This window comes from Neophocaena asiaeorientalis, unplaced genomic scaffold (genome assembly GCF_003031525.2).
Source record: "Neophocaena asiaeorientalis asiaeorientalis breed wild unplaced genomic scaffold, Neophocaena_asiaeorientalis_V1.1 scaffold136, whole genome shotgun sequence".
NCBI classification, from domain to species: domain Eukaryota; kingdom Metazoa; phylum Chordata; class Mammalia; order Artiodactyla; family Phocoenidae; genus Neophocaena; species Neophocaena asiaeorientalis.
The window spans coordinates 7,033,166-7,053,110 of record NW_020185333.1 but is presented as its reverse complement, the minus strand read 5'-3'; the positions used below and the strand labels follow the sequence as shown (position 1 = coordinate 7,053,110).

General features: G+C 37.1%; 1 protein-coding gene across 5 annotated transcripts in view; it reads left to right on the top strand.

The window, feature by feature from the left end:
* BBX (BBX high mobility group box domain containing) overlaps positions 1–19,945 on the top strand; it is a 282,225-nt gene that overhangs the window by 2,086 nt on the left and 260,194 nt on the right. For all 5 annotated transcript variants that reach the window (XM_024735310.1, XM_024735315.1, XM_024735312.1 and 2 more), the window contains one exon: positions 1,007–1,078. The gene's annotated coding sequence lies outside the window, so the exon portion shown is untranslated. The remainder of the gene's footprint in view (positions 1–1,006; positions 1,079–19,945) is intronic.

The window sequence follows — 19,945 nt, the reverse complement described above, 5'->3', positions numbered from 1 at the left end:
AGGAGGAGGAGGAGGAGGAGGAGGGGAAGGAGGAGGAAGAGGAGGAGAGGGAGGAGGTGTTTTCTGTCCAGACCGCCGCCAGTTCGAGCGGGCACGGGGACGGGGACACCCCACTCGTTGCTCCTCCGTTATGGAACGGTGTTTAGCAGACTTTTACGCCCGGAGTGTGGGCTTTGCACTTCATTTTTTTTTCTCCCCCCTCTTCCCCAAAGCAAGATGGACTCTATTCCCTTTCTCTTTCTCCCTCTGCCTCTGTCTTGTCAGCCTTAAAGATCGACATTTTGTACTAAGATGCAAACTTGATGGTGACCAGCAACAAAGCCGGGGTGGGATCCCTCGCTCCCTTCCTCCCTCTCCGTTTTCCAGCTCCCCCCACCCCGACCTCGAAGACCTGGTGGCCCTGCACTTGACGCCGGGGGCTCTGGTGAATGTGTTTCCCCTCTCGCTTCCGATCTCCAATCTCGGGATTGTGACCGGGGCCGGGCGTTGGGGCGACATTTGTGGCCGCCCAGGTCTGCAGGGCTGAGGGCTGCGCTACCTGGATCTGCTGGATTTGCTGCCGTCGCCCTGCTACCTCCTGCCGGCTCCTGGGCACGGGGAGGCTCGGACTGCCTATCGATTGCCATGATTTGGTTCCTGGTGCATTTGTCCTGGGGGCGGCGATCACTTGTGCAAGTTGATGAATGATCACGATGTGGGTTTTGGGTTTGCAGGATGGATCAGCTGCCTTGTACATACCGGGAGTGGGGGGCAAGTGTGCTGGAGACACCCTAGAATGCCAGCTGGGCTACCCTCCGCTCAGCCTCTGCCCTTTGAGTACAGGGAGCTTCTTTGCCTTTATTGCCCCACAGTTCGAGCGTAGAGGTGGGGATGGTGAGAAGGAGGGGTTGGTGGGGAGCTGGACTCCTGGGTTTCGGGGTCCTTCCTTCACAGATGTTGCAGGAGTTGGGACTCAGTTGTAAAGCTCTACCACACTGATGATGTACCTTTATTTGATACTTTATAGGTCACTATCATATGACAAAGGCTTTGCTGCAGTTCATCTTCCTCCCTGTGTACTTTCCATTTGCCTTCCTGGGTAAGTATGCAATAAGTATGCAAACTCTTCATACAGGGAAGCTGGATGGTATTAGTAATGACATAAGGGTTCTTACTGTACACATAAGAAGATGCCTTATTTGATTTGCAGCATCCCAGAAACTTGAGTTTCCCATAGCAGAAGTCAATTTATGATTTCTAGTATTTACAATTCAGCTATGGTTATTATTATTTTAAGATAGTTGAAATGTGCTTTTCGCATTTTCCTGCAAGTAAGTGTCATTTGAAAACTTACCTTTTTTAATTGATAATAAAATTTTACGTAGAGTTGAAGGCCTAGGAAATTTAATGCTAGATAATATTATAGAAAGATTGTAGCTTGTGAGTAGAGAGAATTATTAAAAACCCAAGGAATCATTGCTCAGAAGACCTCTCTAAATTACAGTGACTGACATTTGCTTACTCTTTCCTGGGTTCTCTTTTCTTAGGGAACTTGTGCTGTTTGTGACAGTTACCTTTTTAGTGGGGGGAGGGTGGACTGGGCAATATAGTAAATCTAGCATTTAGTGTACCAGCTTGATTCAAAAGGCAAATAACTGTCCTAATTGATAGTAATTTTTGTCAAAATTTATACATTTGGAGAAATTGAGTGCATTTTAACAGTCTGTATATATAATAAATAGCAACTTTGAAATCTGACACTAAGTGCCTTTTTCAGATATATGCCTCCCAAATGGAAAAGTTGGTGAAATAACATGTGGGACAGTAAGTGCCTTAAAAGTGTGGTTGTGAGAAGTAACCCTCTGGGTGAAAACTGAGGGTTTAACATTTGAAAGCCGCATGGTGAGCCCAAACTTACAGAAAACCAATGTGTAATTTTGCCCCTCCATTGTCAGAAACACCTCAGGTACTCTTAAGTTGCTGATACGTTAAGAAAACTGGTTGTACGAAATTGTGTAAATCAGCTTTAGTGCTTTGTAATATTACCATAATGAAGACAGACTGTATTTTGTGAATGAAAATGGACTTGAATTCAGTTTTCCATAAAAGAAAAAGAAAAGGGACCTTATTTTGTTTCCTGGCTTGCTGGCATATTGTGTATGTTACTAAAAGATTGTCTTAGTATTGAGAGGAATTGAGTTTTGAAGACCAGGCCTTTCTGGTAGTTTCTGTATGGTAGCAAAATGTACTTTGACATTGTTGAGAACATTAGATGATATATAATAGAAGTTCTGTGTCCAGCATTTTTTAATGGAATGTAAAATATCGTGTTATTTCAGATAGAAGAGCCTCCTAATATGTCACATGCATAACAGGCCAATTGGAGTGGTCAGAATGAGATGGGTCTGTAAGATGAATTTAATACACACCAAAATATGTGGATTTCAGCGTCTTTTTTTTTTTTTTTAAAGCTTCTTTGCAAGAGAAGTTTTTCATTTTTGAACATATGGCAAGAGTATTCAAAATGCATTCCTGATTACTGAAGAACAGCACATTTATACATGTGAGGCACGTTATTTTGTTCACTGGAGCAAACTTTTAATGCTAGTTCTTTTGCCGTCGAAATATATTTGACCAATTCAAAATTTAAAATGGGAATAGGTAATTTCCAGAATAAAAGCGATCTGATGAGCTCTTGTATTTCTTTGAGATATCAAATAACTGCTTCATTAAAACAATGTTTTCAAGAAAAGTCTTGGTCTTTGAAATCAGAGTAGTTTTTATAGTATAAAATTTGAAGTAGTGATTTTAAAAGTCACGCCGACAATGAATTACAAGTTATTTGCATCTAAAATGTATTTATTGGATTTGAGGCTTAATTTTCAAAATAAGATTTTAGATAAAGGTTTTGCTTCTACATTGCCAGGAGTTTTCAAACTTCTCATTTTATTATTCTGCATATCTCTATTAAGTTCTGAAGCTGAAGTCTTAATTTGCATTTCACATTTAAAGCTAGCCATTGAAAAGGGGGTTCATCTATGTTGTTTCTTAGTGGTACGTCTTTGGAGGTACTGTGGCGGTTTTAGGTAGAATCTTCCCCTAGGGACTAAGATACTAACAAATTTTAAAATTTTGACACCTTTCTTTTTTTTATATCCACCTTGATCTTTATATCCAAATTTTTTTAAAAAAGTTCTGGGTTTAGGAGTTTGTGAGGTAGCTCTGCTTTTAATGTATATATAGCTTTGCTATACAACTTGAAAAGTGTATACTATCTTTGACCTTACAGACCTGATCTTTATACTTCATCCATTGGAACAGATTTGTTTAGACATTGAATTTATAACATAGCTTTGAGTGAAAGCTAGGATGAACATATAATTATAGTTTGCTTGTGCTGTAAGTAACTATGTAATTGATAATGTTTTTTGTATATAGTTAAAGAAGGAACAACAGCCTTAAAATGTGGCACAACTCATGAAAATCTAATTCATCAGCTAAAGTATTTATACAGCCATATTTTTCAGTAAAATTACAAACATAATTTTTAATTATTAATCATCAACCAGTATACTTAATGTTTACGTTTTCCTACATTTCATAAAGAGCATGGGTAAAGCAAGGGCCATAGTTTTAATGGGATCTTACCATGAATATCAATTACTTTAATATTAGAAATCTTTAATAGAAGTAATAAAGACTTCACAGTTCCACCCTATTAAAAGAACTTTTTGAAAATAGCCTCATTATAGATGTGCCTGTTTTTGCTGTACTAACAGAAATCCCTGAAATTATTAGTCTCTTGCAAGAGTGCAGAAATGTTTAAGATTGTGTTTTTAAATGTTCTGAATTACTAAATATAGGCAGTTGATTTTGGCATATTGCATCACCACCAGTGTGGCATACCTATATTTTAAAATTTAAACTTAAGCAAGTATTTATCTTAAGAAGAAGACACTTTTCTTGAACTCGTAGTTTGAAATCCACCTTGTTTTTCAACATTTCACCACCAAGGGCACCTTTTAAAATAGGTCTGAGTGGTATCTCTCCTGTATTTTTAGTCAGCTTCCTTTCTCTCACTATGAAATGAAAACAAACCCAAATTATAAAAACATTGTAATTTCACTGCCTCACTTTTTAAAAAATTAATTATTTTATTTATTTTTGGCTGTGGTGGGTCTTCGCATGCGGGCTTTCTCTAGTTGCGGCGAGTGGGGGCTGCTCTTTGTTGCGATGCACGGGCTTCTCATTGCCATGTCTTCTCTTGTTGCAGAGCGGGGGCTGTAGGTGTGTGGGCTTCATTAGTTGTGGCTCTCAAGCTCTAGAGCACAGGCTCAGTAGTTGTGGCTCTCGAGCTCTAGAGCACAGGCTCAAGTAGTTGTGGCGTGCGGGCTTAGTTGCTCTGCAGCATGTGGGATCTTCCCCGACCAGGGCTCGAACCCATGTCCCCTGCATTGGCAGGCGGATTCTTAACCACTGCACCACCAGGGAAGTCCCACTGCTTCATTTTTATCATGTGCCCCAAGTAAATTGGATGCAGGAGGTCCTCAGCTACCCTTTGAGAAACACTGCTCCAAAGGTGGTAAGGACTAAGGCTAATGACTGAATGGACATTCTTCCAGCTTGAAGATTCTGTGACTGTAATTCCATCAGTGGGTTTGTACTACCTCAGGGGCAGTCATCACATACTGTGTCGAATTGTAGAGATTTCTGTATTTTAAGTCATACCTGAGGAAAGCACTTTTTGAGTTCAGCTTCACTCAACATTCATATGTGTTCATATTATCCCTTAGAAGGCAATTATAGTTTCTTAAAATGCCAGGACATCATTTTATAACTGTAAAGATATACCCAGAAAATCCTCATGTCTTAATGGGGATTGTTTTCTTTCCTTTTTTTTTTCTTTCAAAGAAAAAGATAAAGTGAAAATTGAAATAAGTACCAGTTACACAACGGAAATTCAAAAGAAGACAAGCCAGTAAAGAATTCTATCTAATAGTATATATAAATAGAAAATGAAAGACTAAGGGAATGAAAGACTTAAAGGATTAAATATAGACCATGAAGCACTGACACACCTTCCAAACTATAAACTTAGTAAGTTAATATATGTGAGTCAGATCCAGGATCTAGATAGTAAAATAACTTCAGATAGTGAGGAGGTTGTGTAAAATACAAAGTAAAAATGATTAAGAATGAATTGGATTTTATGAAATCTTAGAAAAGTGAAAAATATTGTAAAATATTGATTAAATAATTAAACCAATAGTTAAATATAGCCCTTGGGTGAAAAGATCAGGGAATAAAACAGAAAATCCTGGATTGGAATAGCTGAGATCCTGAAAAGGACATAGAAGTTTGGATATTTTGTAAAGGGAATAATTTTAAAAAAGGTTGATAACTTATTTCAAAGGACAAATAAGAATGAGGATAAAAGTTGTTTAAAGCAGCTGTATTTCTCAAATGTTTTTGAGATCTATGGTAAGAACTACCTTTTATATTCCAATCCACATAAAAAAACCTGGAACGAAAGTTTCCTGAAACAGTACTAAGAGCAGTGCTCTAATGTTTTCTGTTCCTATCTAATCTTTATAAATCTAATCTGTTCCAAACAATTTTATTAAAAATAATACAGGGTGTCATTCACTAAATTTGTTTTATGACTTACAATTTAAAAAACACCAGTTTTGCTTGCAAAATATGGAATTTCCCAGGCCCCATCCTCATATTCTGATTCAGTGTGTCTGGGATAGGGCCCAGGAATATGCATTTTAACAGTACTGCAGTGATAGTGAAGCAGGTGTGAGTCCTCTGACATATTTTGAGGAACTCTGGTATTAGGAACTGATGGCTAAAGATTGAAAAAGATTGAATGGAGTCACATACTTGAATGTGGGCTTAGAGTTCATTTACTGCTGAGGTCCCTTCCAGAGCCTCAAGATTCTATGGCTGTATTTCAGTCAGCATGTTTACAATACTCAGAGGGCCCTCATCGCACTCTGTAGATGTCCCATAGTAGCAGGTATAGTACAGAGAGCAGAGGCTTTGCAGCCAAAGAGCCCTGGGTTTCACTCTTGCTGCCTCTCTAGCTTATAAGCTGAGGGACTTTGGGCATGTCACTTCAGAATGAACTTCCATTATCATATGTGCAAAAGGGCATCTTAATATTTACCATGCAGCAGAATGAGAATTACATAAGACAATAATGTCTGTAATGACCCTTATCCACAGTCAGTGCTCAATAATATATGATTTATAGTTATTCAGTACATCTCATCTCACCCCAATTCCCACTAAGTTTGAAATTTCACAAGGCTGTGCCTTTTTGTTTCCTCCAAAGTAATATTCAACTCTGATATCATGAAACACTGGTGCATTTTTAACTGGATGTGAGGTGCTGGACAAACAAATTGTTACTGAAGGAAATAATAAGAATAACCAGAAGGAAAAAAAGAAAAAAACAACTGAGGCATGCCACATTTAAGTACAGTGCTCCTTCAAGTTGGGGCAATGATTCTCCCACCTCTTTAAAAAGACATAGCACAGGACAGTACACAGTTCAGAGTGGTTAGTTGACAGCACTGGACATTCCCTCTGGTGACTTTGATACATCTTGGAATGTCTTAGAGCATCAATTCTCTTTTCTACCAACACACATGCGACTAATGTTTATGCATGGGACACTATGATTTCCCTGTTTATAGACACAGGTAAATGATGCAGTTTTTTTTTTTTAAGATTATTTATTTATTTATTTAATTTTATTTTTGGCTGCCTCGGGTCTTAGTTGTGGTAGTTGGGATCTTTGCTGAGGCATGAGGGATCTTTTGTTGAGGTGCGCGGGCTTCTCTCTAGTTGTGGCTTGCAGGTTTTCTCTTCTCTAGTTGTGGCTTGCAGGCTCCAGGGCGTGTGGGCTCTGTAATTTGCGGCATGCAGGCTCCCTAGTTGAGGCGCGCTAGTTCAGTAGTTGCGGCACTTGGGCTTAATTGCTCTGCGTCATGTGGGATCTTAGTTCCCTGACCAGGGATTGAACCTGCATCCCCTGCCTTGGAAGGCGCATTCTTTACCACTGGACCACCAGGGAAGTCCCATGCAGTCGGTTTTATAGGTAGTTCACAGTGTGATAAAGCCACTTCTTTCCCTATTAAGAAAGTATATCAATACAAGCAAGAGTGATGTTATTATGATGAAAACCTTAAATACACCCATATATACACATGTAAAATCCTTTATAAACTGTGGTACCTTAACTTTTCATAACTAAATACTTGGGGGCACTCCTCACAACCAATTAAAACTTACCTTTGTGTCAAGGCATGAAGATTGAGAAGCATTATATCCGAAGTGCATAACAAATTACATCGTGCAAAATGGCACTTAAATAAAAAAGTGGGACATACTAAGGAGAAGATGAATGGGAAATACTCCAAATCCCTGAAATCTTGAACAATGTGAAAATCAAAAGCCAGGGGAAATGCAACCTGTGGTTAAGCGCAAAGGAAGTGCAAAAGACTGCAGGTACCAGGGTTCTCAAACTTGAATACTCACTGCTTCTAACATAGACATTTTTAAGTAGTCTCAATGTTCATTTACTTTATTTGAATAAATTAAAATTAAATAACTTTGTTTTTTATAACTTTCTTTAAAAAATTAATTAAGTAGTTAATTAATTTTTTTGGCCACACTATGCGGTTTGCAGGATCTTAGTTCCTCAGCCAGGGATTGAACCCAGGCCCTTGGCAATGAGAGCGTGGAGTCCTAACCACTGGACCACCAGGGAATTCCCTGTATTTACTAACTTGGAAGGATAGATTTGCCAGGAACATCTTCCTACTTGGCTAAATTTTAATTTGCCATACTCTTTCATCTCTAATAAATAAATAAACAGTCTTTTATCTTGATCTGTAGTGGTATTGGATATACATTCACAATCCTCTATCTAAAAAAATCTCTGAAAAACTAAAAAGTTTTTGTTCCTCCAAAAGTTTGACATCAAAACTCACTTGGTGGCAAAACCTGACCCAGAGTGTCATGGACGTGTTTAAAATAGTTTTTAAAGCCCACTTAGAATATTCACATATTTTGCTGTAGAAGTAGTAAGTAGTATGGTTGATTATGAGGCCCTATCCTAGATTGGACTAGGAATGTTACATAAAATATACTATATGCTCCATCTGACCTTTTTAAAGCCTACAAAAATCCGAAGCATTGGACCTAAGGGTTTCCTATAAGGGATTGTGATCCTATTGTATTAACTTCCTTAGTCCACAGCGTGAAATTATCTGCTATTCCTACCCATTTAACTCAATGAAAATCCTTTTGCTAATTTTGATAAGGAGAGCTTAAACACACATACACACACTAGTTGAACCTCGTCTATCCATTTTGACATTGTGATTCTTTTTTGGTTGTTGTAATTTTTAGTTTTGTTAAGCAAACACAAGCACACTGATAGCAGTAACGTTTGAAATTTCTACCATGTTGAACATTTCTCATAATGGTGAACAAAATTTAGGTTACTTTCATTATGTTTTACTCTTAGGAGAAGTTTCATGAAGGGGTTATATTTCCTTTATTACTTTGCTACTTGCATGTTTCTTTCCTTCTATCAGAAAAGTAAAAATAGAAAATGTTTTCTGCAAATTTGGTCTCCTCTCAGGTGAGAATGTTTCTGGGTTTTATTGTTTTGTAGAGGTTCTAGGTATCTTTATTTTCAATAAATAACTGAAATGCTGAGTCAAGATCTTTCATCTGTACTTCTAATTTCCTATAAAAACCACTATAAAAATTGAAAAGTATGATGTGAGGAAGAGTCTATATGACACCCTAGGAATAAAGTAATAGCTGTATCTGAACTATTGTTATGGTAAGACTTAAATCAGTCTTCATTTGGTAGATTAAAACTGTTAATGACTAAAGAAAGTTTTCTGTCTTTTATTGTTTGTTGATTTGACTACATCCTTTGGTGTAAGAAAGCTACAGATTGAGTAATTCAGAGGGAGTCTTATTAGCAGTGCTGATTCTTTTAATAATAAAGAATGCTGACTTGTTTTCCAGCTTTTGGTGCACCTCTCAAAACTCACCCAAGGGTAGAGTTCTCATTGACTGCAAAGGGAATGTGGTGGAGCATGTAACGAAATGAGAAAATAATTCTCTACACCCAGCTGTCAAACTCTGATTATATTTTGAGTTACTGAAGTTACCATTTTCTTCATTCTCTCCCATTCTTCCTTCCCTCTCCTCCCTCCCCTCCCCCTTTATCTCTCTGTCCTGTTTCTCTCAGCTGATTATTATATTCACTAATGTGCATCTGGGATACTGCCTAGAAATGTCTGAGAATGGGATGTGGGGTTGAACTTTTTTTTTAATTTACCATTATTTGATTTTAAAGATTTGTTTGTAGTTTTTGAGTCCTTTTAGTATTCATCCCTACGTATTATCATAAAGTTGTTGATATATGAATTGGAGACTTACACAGTCTCTACGTATGTGTCAGTTAGGAAGGGATCATGTGGAGCCTTTCGCAGGGCTCTGTGAAGTAAAGGCACCTGTTGTTTTTATGAAGTAAGTTCCTTATCCAATCATTTTTGTTTTTTAAGGTGATAGTGTGATTACATGGTTTCAATTATATTTAAGGGAAAACTGAAAGCAGTTTTTAGAAGAGTTGCCCAAATAGTATTTCTCTTTGGGAGGAAGGGAGAAAGATAATTTGCAGTCAGATGCTCTGCCACTGAGCTGTACCCCTCGGGAGAAAGACATTTGGACTGAGGGCTGCCTTGTGAAGTATCAATACAAGTTTTATTTTTACTACTTTGTTTATTTTTCACAACAACTTTCTGATGAGAGGTGACCCTGTTTTAATGAGGAGGAAACTAAGTCTTAGGTTAAGTAGTTTGTCTGAGGTCACACAGCTAGCAAGTGGCTGTGCCAGGCTTAGAATGCCTGTCTGCAGTGCCACTGTCTCCTGGGCTTGTTTTGTATTTACCTGCCTTGAGGACCACATTCCAAAAGGTTAGAAATGAAAGTTTTGAGGCAACTTTTAGCCAAGAATTCCCTCCAATTTTTCTTTCTCCCAAAAGAGAAATCGTCTTCATTTTGAAGTGATAGGGCTTGGAACACTGTTCTCTATCAGTCTTAAGAGAGGTAGATGAGAAAGTCTCTGAGCTGGGGCCAGCTGTCAGTTTTCATCTGTGAGGTCACAGTCAAAGACAAAACCGACTTCAAACTTAGTTTATAAATTGATATTTAGTGAACTTTCTTTCTGTTTGGTATATCTAGTACAGAAGTGTCTCATAACAGTTACTGGTTTCACTACTTATTGATTCCTCTGGTATGTCAGTAGCAATCATCATTCATCATGAGGAGTTTTTCTCACTGAATATTCTATATGTTTTTACTCTGGTACTTTTAAGTACTTAATCTGAATATATTTTACAAAAGGAATTTAACAGTTTAACACGGATAGTGTTATAAAATAGTTTTCTGGCATTTGCTTTGAAAAGAAATTCAGTATTTGTGGGAAAAATTAATAAGCAGATTCATAGACTTCATTTCAGAGTGTCTTAATGAGCAAACATGGATTAGAGGGTTAATCAAAAGTTACCAGTTTTCAAAGTGGTCTATGGGTACTTTTGATTTATTTTACCTAAGAAACTTATTTCTGCTATGATACGTAGAAAAGATTTTATAAATTACACATTTCTATACAAGTAGCAAATCATTTAAAAAAATACAAAGTAACCCATTGCTTTTTTTTGTACTGAGCCCTATTCATGTGAAATTAAGTTCTCTTTTCTTTGCAAATTCAGCAAAGTCAGAGCCTAATTCAGATATAGAAGATAGAAAGTTTGTTCTTTTTAAGTGGCTTTTCTTTTTCCGTGATCCATGAAACATAGAAATAGGGTATTTTTCTATTTTGGCAAAGTAGCTTTTGTGCATGATAATCTTACGAAGAGTGCTGTTGCGTGGTTCGAGCTGCATGATGCTTTGCCTGGGGTGTGTCAGGCTCTCCATTTCTTGTCTTTCATCCCCCCACAATAAACCACTTCCATACTGTTCTCATTCAGGTAGGCTGGTAAACTGAGTACATTTTATGGCATCTGACACTTTTCTTTTGACTTGCTTTCTTGGGTCATGTTCAAAGACCATTTTGCATGTTAAATAATTTGGTCAAGTGTAGGTGAGATTCAGGTAGCAAAAACTACTACTGATTTAATTCACTGGTCATGGGTTAGGTACTTACAGTGTATTGATGCTGATTTAAACTTTGAGGATATAAAAGATGAGTATAGAACAACCCTTATCCTCAAAGTAAGTGTCTTCTACTGGCTGGAATAGTCCAGTAGATGTAAATATACATAATATAAATTATTCTGTGCTAATTGTTCTAACAGATATGGCCTAAAATAATACTGAGTAAAAACCACTGAAACACTGGCTAATTCCAACGTAGGAGCTGACATTGAAATACAGCAGGGGTTTCTTCCTGTGGCACTGTATTTGTCCTGATTTTCATTAGGGTTGTAAACTAGTTTGGCCCAAGCACTGGAGTGGATTTTAAAAATTAGACTTTTAACCCTGATTTGGCTTTTATTTACTTATTAGTACATTCTTTTTGCTTTTAGTCTATTTCAAAAGCCAGTGAATTTTTTTTTTTTGGATGAAGTTTTCAATTTATGTTGTTATGTTTCATTCAAGAGTTTTGGACTTTGTTTTTATTTATTTTTACTTTTTTGTTTATTGCTATTAATGTCACAATCTGTAATGACAACACTTGAAGTAAAGGGTAGGGTTTGAGGATTCCACGTACAGTATACCAAGTCATGTTAAAAGTATAGTAAACAGAATAAGTTTGAACTGTGTTCACATTCCAATAAAAATATTATAAACTACTATAGCTAACACTTATTCTTACTTAGATAAATTATGCTAGTTAGAAATATATATATTAATAAGATCTCAAGCCCAGTTATTAAACACACGTGAGATTCTAAAGAGGTAAAAATGTACTTCTCTATCCATGAGAGATTATAGATTAAAAATTATGCCCAATGCTTCCATCAAGCAATTTTCAGGTTTTCCAAGATGTTTTCAACCTGTATTTACAGCTGTGGTTTCTCTCATGGCTTAGTAAGCCATGACCTGGAGGGCACACATGAGTTTGGTCTTCTTTCTCTTTTATGTTTAGTAATCTGGGTTCTGGTCTTTGGATTTCCCTTTGACTTGATCAGACCTTCAGTATTGCGTTTTAAAATCATAACTTTTATGTTTATTACACCTCAGAATGTATGCATTTTCACCCAGTTTTATTTATGGCTCCCTTTTGACTGGTCATTTCTGGACATCAACACAGTTTAGATTAAAACTTTGTTTCTAAACTGCTCAGTGTTCCAGATGCCAACCCTGGGTGCTTTAATAACAAGCAAATACATTTGTAAGTGAAATCATAAGGAAGAAACTGATCTGGGAAAATATTTCTTCATAAGCTCACAACATTGATAATGACCCTAATATTTACATTAAAGAAGCAAAGAGGAGCGGAGACACACAGAAGAGTGGTTTGTTAGTCTTTCTTCCGTTCTCTGTCATGGGGCTGTTTGGCATCATGGAAGTACAGTTATTCGGATCTTATTTACTAGTCCTCATGGTAATAATGAATTTTTAAAATAAATTTTGTATATAGATATGCATTCTTATCTCATTTGGTGCTATACATTCTTTGTTGTCCCAGACAACATGTTCAGATTTGTTGTAAGGCCCAGGATTTTAAAAAGTTTTAATGATTTTCTACATACAGCCTCTGCATAAATTTAAATCCGTACAAAAGCCTTCTGTAGCTTGAACGGTCTTGGGAGTGGGTCTTGAGGAATGGGCGTAGAGTTATACATCTGAGGATCTGGTCTCGCACACATAGTGGTGAGTTTACTACATAAGGAAGTGATCATGAATCAGTGGTGGATTTTATTTCTTTAATATTTTTTAAGATAACAATATATATCATTCCTGACATATATTTCAAATACAGCTAGATGATCATGAAGTCTAATATATAGGTCTTAAGTATTAGGGTGATTGGTACTTTTCATCGTTAAAGATGTTTTCCTGAAAAGTTTTGACTTATTTAGTTTTTCAAAATTAATTATGTATTCTTATTGACAAACTATAATTTCAGAACATTTCATATGTATTTATAATTGATCTTCAATTAGCAGTGGTTACTTGAAGCTTTACCATTGCCAGGTCCTAATAGTAATCAGTGATCTGTAAAGTTACACAGAGGAGAGCTGCTTAAAGGGATACAGTACTGATCATCATAAAGGAGAGCAATCTTTGGTAAAGCAAATGACTGGCCTCTATCATATCTGTTTGGTAATTCTGGGTTCCATATATTCAGTTGCCTTTATTTTATATAGCATGTGTTTATGGACTACCCATTATGTGTAAAGCTGGATTAGGAATTCTGGGGCTTGCAGAATAAAATGGTAATAGCTTTGGCTTCAGGTTGTTTCTAGTATCGTAATGACATACACATACCAAATGTGGAATAGAAAATAAAGATGCTATAATATCCATGGGACACAGGGATGATGAGGATATTGTTGTTAGGAGATAATTAGGGAGGGAAATTGGGATGGACGTGAACTTTGGTTGTTTAGCTTAATGTTTAGGCATCCTTGCCAGAATGCTTACTTGGGTCTATCAGAGAAAAACGAACCAGGCTATTGGAAAGCCCAGGCTAACCCCATCTTGGCCAAACAGTTCCCTGCAGTTGTGTCATCATCCAAGCCAATGGTCTCCAGACTTTTTAAGTGCTATTCCCTTCAGTAAAAGAATTGGAGCATATATCTTCAATATCTGTACATTTATTTATAACTTACGTATACTGGGCTATTAAGATATTATTTAATGTAATAAAATATAAATGCTTAGAAATAAAAAATAAATTGAATGTAAAGAAAAATTATATTATTTCCTTCTTACCTACTCCAGTGGGCTGTCTTATTCATGTTTTGGGGCTCAGGAACCCCATTTTGGAGACCATAGGTCAAAATTGGGCAGTGTCACACCAAATTTCCATAAATTCCATGAGCTCGAAGACTTTGTTTTGCTTACTGCTGTATCCTCAGCACCTAGATCATGGTAGGAGTGCAGTGGGTACTGTTGAATGAATAGGCAGAATTAGGCTAATTTGTAGGGATGAGGACAGAGTCTAGCTCAGCATGAGGGATCTGATAAGAATAGAGATAATTTTTGTTTGTTGCTGTATCTCCCATACCTATAAAAGTGTAGGGACTCAAAAAATATTAGTTGACTGAGTTAAGGGGGTGGACAGTGTGTAGCTCAGCATGAGGTATCTGCCAGAGGCCGTAGATGGGCATGAAAAGGTAAATTCCAGGAGGTCCCCTAGAGCAGGACAGTATATGGAGATAGACTGGCTATCAGTAGTCAGAAAAATACAGCCAATGGGGGCAGGGGGTCACAGTGTTAGTAAGAACATCTCAGAGGAATGGCTTTGGTAGCCTCAGATCTTAAAAACTGTGACCCTCTTAAGCAGTAAGATCTGGATTTTACTTATCTTTGTACCCACAGTTCGTAGAACAGTACAGTAGGTGTCTGATTCATTTATGTTGAATTGCTCTGTTTTATACTATGTACTAGATATAGGAGATTCTGCAAGGTACAGGAATGGATTAGTGTAAAGATCAGAGGCCTGTAAATGAATCCTGCCCTGATTGAAGCAAAGCCAACGATTCTGGGATTACCTCATACGCAGACATGGTTTTAAGCCTTGGCAGTATTGCCTGCACAGAGGTGCTCTGGTGACCACAACTGCCAAATCATATCTAGCTGTTTATTTAAATGTCATTATTAACATACTTCTATCGACACATTATCAATGAAGAAAATGGGGTTTGTGATAGAATTATTTTTTATAAGCTATCATCCTATACCTTCTTCCCTCATCACTAATGCTGGCATATGTCATGGATCACCCTCATGTATACTATTTCAATTAGGACTGAATTTATTTACAAATAAATAAAACAAGGTAGTTTGTGTTTTTCCTCCTATTTTTGGAATTTTCTTATTCAGACTTCCTCTTTAAAAGGTGCTAAAAATTCTAGTTTTGTGATCATAAAATAAACCTGTCATGCATTTTATTGAGTGTTGTCAGAGTTGGGGGGAACAAACATTTCCCCTGAGAAGCAGCTATGGCATTAGCTCTCTCCTTTAGAAGCTGGCCAGACGAAGGCATCCTTCTTTGGTTCTGACACACCAGTCAAGACAGGTACCCCCTTACCCCCTCTGCAGTTCAATCTCATTTAGGGCATGTTTATTTAAGGCAGTTTCACATCTGCACAATTAATAAATTACTGTGCTCTAATTTGCATTTCTGATGTCTTGTAGTAAGCACAGCGAGTTCCCCTTTGCCCTTACAAAAACAGTTTAGTCTGCCCAAGCTTCCTAGAGCTGAATAAAAATTTTCTCTGAGAGCCCTCCAGCATCTTTAGCATAGTCTCCAAATAAAGACTTAAACTGTTAAAACTTCTTTGCTCTCATCCTTTCGGTCATTAGTCATCAAGTCTTTCTTTATTGTAAGTTTGTCACCCTTAAAGGCACAAGAGTAATATATGTTAACACTTGTTATTGCAATCTAGAGTTTACACTGTGATTTCACTGACATCTTATTTGCTCTTTATGCTGTGAAGTAGATAAGAGGGTATCATTAGTCCCATTTTTGCAGATGAGGAAACAGGTTCAACATTGTCAAGTGGCTGGACCCGAGTTACTGAGTTTGCAGTAGCTCCCCTGAGACAAAAAAACCCTGTATTCTGACCATTCCTCTAGAGAACTGCCCACGGTGAAGAGCAGAATTTATCTTATTTAAACTATGATTTTTTTTTTCTTTTTTTACTTTCAACCTGATAACTTATTGTAAATACCTGGAACGGCAGTGGCATAGACAATATGGTTGTTTAATTGTCAATGTCCTGTGGGCTATAAGATATCAGTGGAATGGGCCGTAAATTTCTGGTGTATTTAAATCTATTTGTATATTTAAATAAGTGTTCTCAGATCATGTGGAACGATTGTCCATTTGACTTAACTTTTTTACAGCTTGTGGTGGAAAATTAAATGCATAGCAACCACACACGGACAAAGAATGTGCTTTGAAGTGTATATTAGGATTCTTAAGTGAGATTTGGATTATGTGTTGGGGCCATTTTTTTTTCCTGTGAGACATATTTCTGAAACTGTAATGAAAATTAATTGGAAAATATGAATTGATATCTGAATATCTAAGCTACACCCATTTCTAGGACGTATATTATAATGTGGTATCAACTGGTGCTTTCAAAGAAGTGATGAGAAGTGCTAAAGTTTTTTTCTTTTTAAATTTAAAAGGCATTTTAACTTGGCACTCTGTAGAAAAGGAACGTTTCACAGGCCAGTTAGAGAATTCAATATGGCACTGCTGCCAACTTTACAAGAGAAGATATTTCTATCCAAAAATAACGACAGGATCAATTATTCAACTCATATTTTACATAGTAGAAAAGTTTTATTTGTTAGGATCTTATCTCAAAGTTCCCTAAGAGTAAAGAGGCCTACTTAATTATTGTACTGTGGGAGAATGATAAAAGGTTGATTGCATTAGATCTCCCAAACCTTTGTTTTTATTTAATAGATTTAAGGTCTGACACAAAAGAAATTTATTTAAAATATTTATTTCTACAGATTCCTTTTGTTTCAATTTAATTTTCATAATTTGATTTTGCATATTTATACCAACTCTGGGACATGGTGTAGTATTAATGGATAAAGAAGTTTGTTGAAGAATCACAGTTTGAAGAAAAGCCAGAGCCTGTATTTATTGAAGAAAGCGTATAAAGATGGAAGGGGTTAGAAACTGTGAACGTTACTTTGGCGTTTCATTTAAAATGAGGTATGAAAATAAAAATCATGAGGATAATTAGGTAGAGTTCCTCCCCACCCTCAGTTTTTAAGCAGTTGAATCCAGTGGTTCCTCTCTTTCCACCTTGAAACAGCCTGTGAGGGAGGAATTATCATCTCCATTTTAGATGAGGGAATTGAGTCTCAGAGGCTCGGCAACTTGCCCAAGGTCATTCTTCCGGTAAGTGGTGGAGCTGGCATTCCATTCCAGCTCACTCTAAGGAGGCCACGCTCCTACTCACTCTCTCCCTTACACTGCCTCTTGTGCTGCCAGCACGGCCTTTGTACCACTGCGTAGTGCCCTGTACCCGTCTTGGCTCCTGTTGAATTGTAATGTTGAGGTTCCGGCCCAGGATAAAAGTACCTCTTCTTTGTCGAACACGTTGCCATATTCACATTTGCTTGTTAATTATTTCTTAAATCATCCCAAGCATATGGTAAACTTCTAAAGTTAAAAAAGGTAGTATTATATAGTATTCTAAGAGGTGAAATATCTGTGTTTTTGTTTTTTTTAAAATAAGATTGTGCTGCAAATATAAAAAAGAAAACAGTTTTGGAATTCAGATAATTTTTTTTTTTTAATGTTATAATCTTTTTTTCTTGGCCTCACTGCACGGCATGTGGGATCTTAATTCCTCGACCAGGGATTGAACCGTGCCCCCTGCAGTGGGAGTGTGGATTCTTATACCACTGGACTGCCAGGGAAGTCCTAGGATTCAGATAATTTACATTCAAAGAGAATAGTAGAATTTGAGCTCTAGAAGGGACATTGCAGATGATCTTGGAGGCCTGTAATCCATCATTTTAAATTTGAAGAAAGAAAGGCCCAGATTAAGGAACTGGGACCCAGGCCATGTGAGTGGCAGTGCTGGAACCAAGACGTAAGACTTCTGATTTGGTGTTTTGCTAGAGAAATCTGCTTAGCTCCAAAATGATGTAGAAAATATTTTTAGTCCATTGATGGCGCCATTTTCACAGCAGGAATATGTGACTTTTTTTGGTGTGTTGTTCATAATGGTTAAAAACATTAAAGAACGAAAATAATGTATTGTTAGAGTAGAGCTGTATGTAATACAGCATACTATTAACTTTGAAAGTATTTTATTATCGTGCTACTTGACTTCTAAGTTATTTAGTAGTATAACATAATTTTGGTATCTAACAGATACATGGCTTTGGTTCCCTGTGTCCTGTGAAAACAGGAAGAATTTGCAAAACAATAACACATTGTTAAATGGCATGCCAGTTTATCAAATGCCATGAGTTTATTACAGTCTGGTCTTAGAAAAAAACATCTCAGCCTTATAGCAGCTCATCCTAATCTTAAGCGAAAGAGCCATTGAAGTTGTTCTAGGGCTGTTAGATTTTGTTCTCTCCAAGAAAGTATAAAGCTGTTGATCAGGAGAAAGAAGTTTTTAAACCCTAACAGATTTAGTTGTGAAAGATTTGTGTACTGCGACGCCTCATGGTGGCCTTATTAAGAAACTACTGTAGTGAAACATAGTGACCACATACCTTGTATCTCTGACTGAATCCCCTCAAATGCATGTGCACGAACTTTGGTGAGTTAAGACCCTCGATAATATTTTCAAGGTTTGTATTTCTATGTTTCATTTGGGAGAAATTAACCTCTTTTCTGCAGTCCAGGGAGGAAGCCTGTAATGCCTTATCAAAGCATTGCTTCTCGGAGTTCACCTGCCATCCTCCAGCCCGGAATTTCCAGAGAATAAGAGCTATGTAGTCCCAGCAGTTGCAGGCATCTTCTGCTTCTTTGTGTGATTCAGAAAAAAAACACCCTTTTCTTGAGATACTCTAGTTTCAAATGTTGGAAAATTGTCATAATAGATTGATTTTGTTAGAACAAGACACTTTACTGCCTTTTGGCAGGAAATTGTCATAATAAATATATAGATCTATGCCCTCTGCTGTGAATGGCGCCCCCTAGGGTTGTGCACAGCACAGCTTGCACAGCTGTACATGGAGACCCTGCAGACAGTTGAATCTGAGGAGATTGTCTTTAGACATCAGATATTAAAATGTCACATCTAGAAAATTATAAGTATAGTTCTTGAATATAAAATGCTAGTTATTTATGAAATCATGTTTTTCTTAGTTGTAAACATAATAGAAATTGTTTCTGTTGGAATGGAGTGGAGACATTTCTTTACCTCTGCAGTGTACTGACAAAATCCTCTATATTCTATTACACATCTCTTGGCCCAACCAATTTAATATATTTTCAAAGTTAGTCTGTCTTTTAGAGTTCTGATTAAAGAAGAAAAGTTTTGACCTTTATGAAGGAGCTTTCCTTTATCAGATGGGTACAGTAATAGAATGCAGAATGACTTTAAGCATCCATCTCTTTTATCCATCATTAAAAGTTAATTGTCACATCATATAAGTGCAACTTGATGAGATTTATAATGTTCCAAAAATTGGCAACCTGTGATGAGGAAAGTATGCTCTGTGAGGACTTGAGTTAAGGGAAAGAAAGGAAAAAACAAACTTTTTATAAATCTTAAGTGGCAGCTAAATGGAAATAAAAGCTTTTAATTTTTGTGGGAGGAGGGTGATAGCAGATCAGTGCAACCTGTGATGAGGAAAGTATGCTCTGTGAGGACTTGAGTTAAGGGAAAGAAAGGAAAAAACAAACTTTTTATAAATCTTAAGTGGCAGCTAAATGGAAATAAATGGAGGGTGATAGCAGATCAGTACCTTATGTTTAGTTGGAAGCAGAAGGTTTCAGAATGCAACTTGTCTGACGTGAGGGTGGTCGTTTGGACGACTCGGGAGTGTAGAGGTTTAATCCCCTACACATTTGGAAAAGACAGTAATGCGTTCACTATGTTTGTGCTGGTCCGTGGAATTTTTTTCTTAACAGGAGCAATAATTACCTTTCTCAGTCTTATTTCAGGAGTGGCAGTTGGTGGGATATTCAGCAGGAAGTCCATTACCCTGTTTGTAGTCTGTGGTGCTTCCCTGGTTGAGTTTGAGTCTTGCCCAGTAGGTA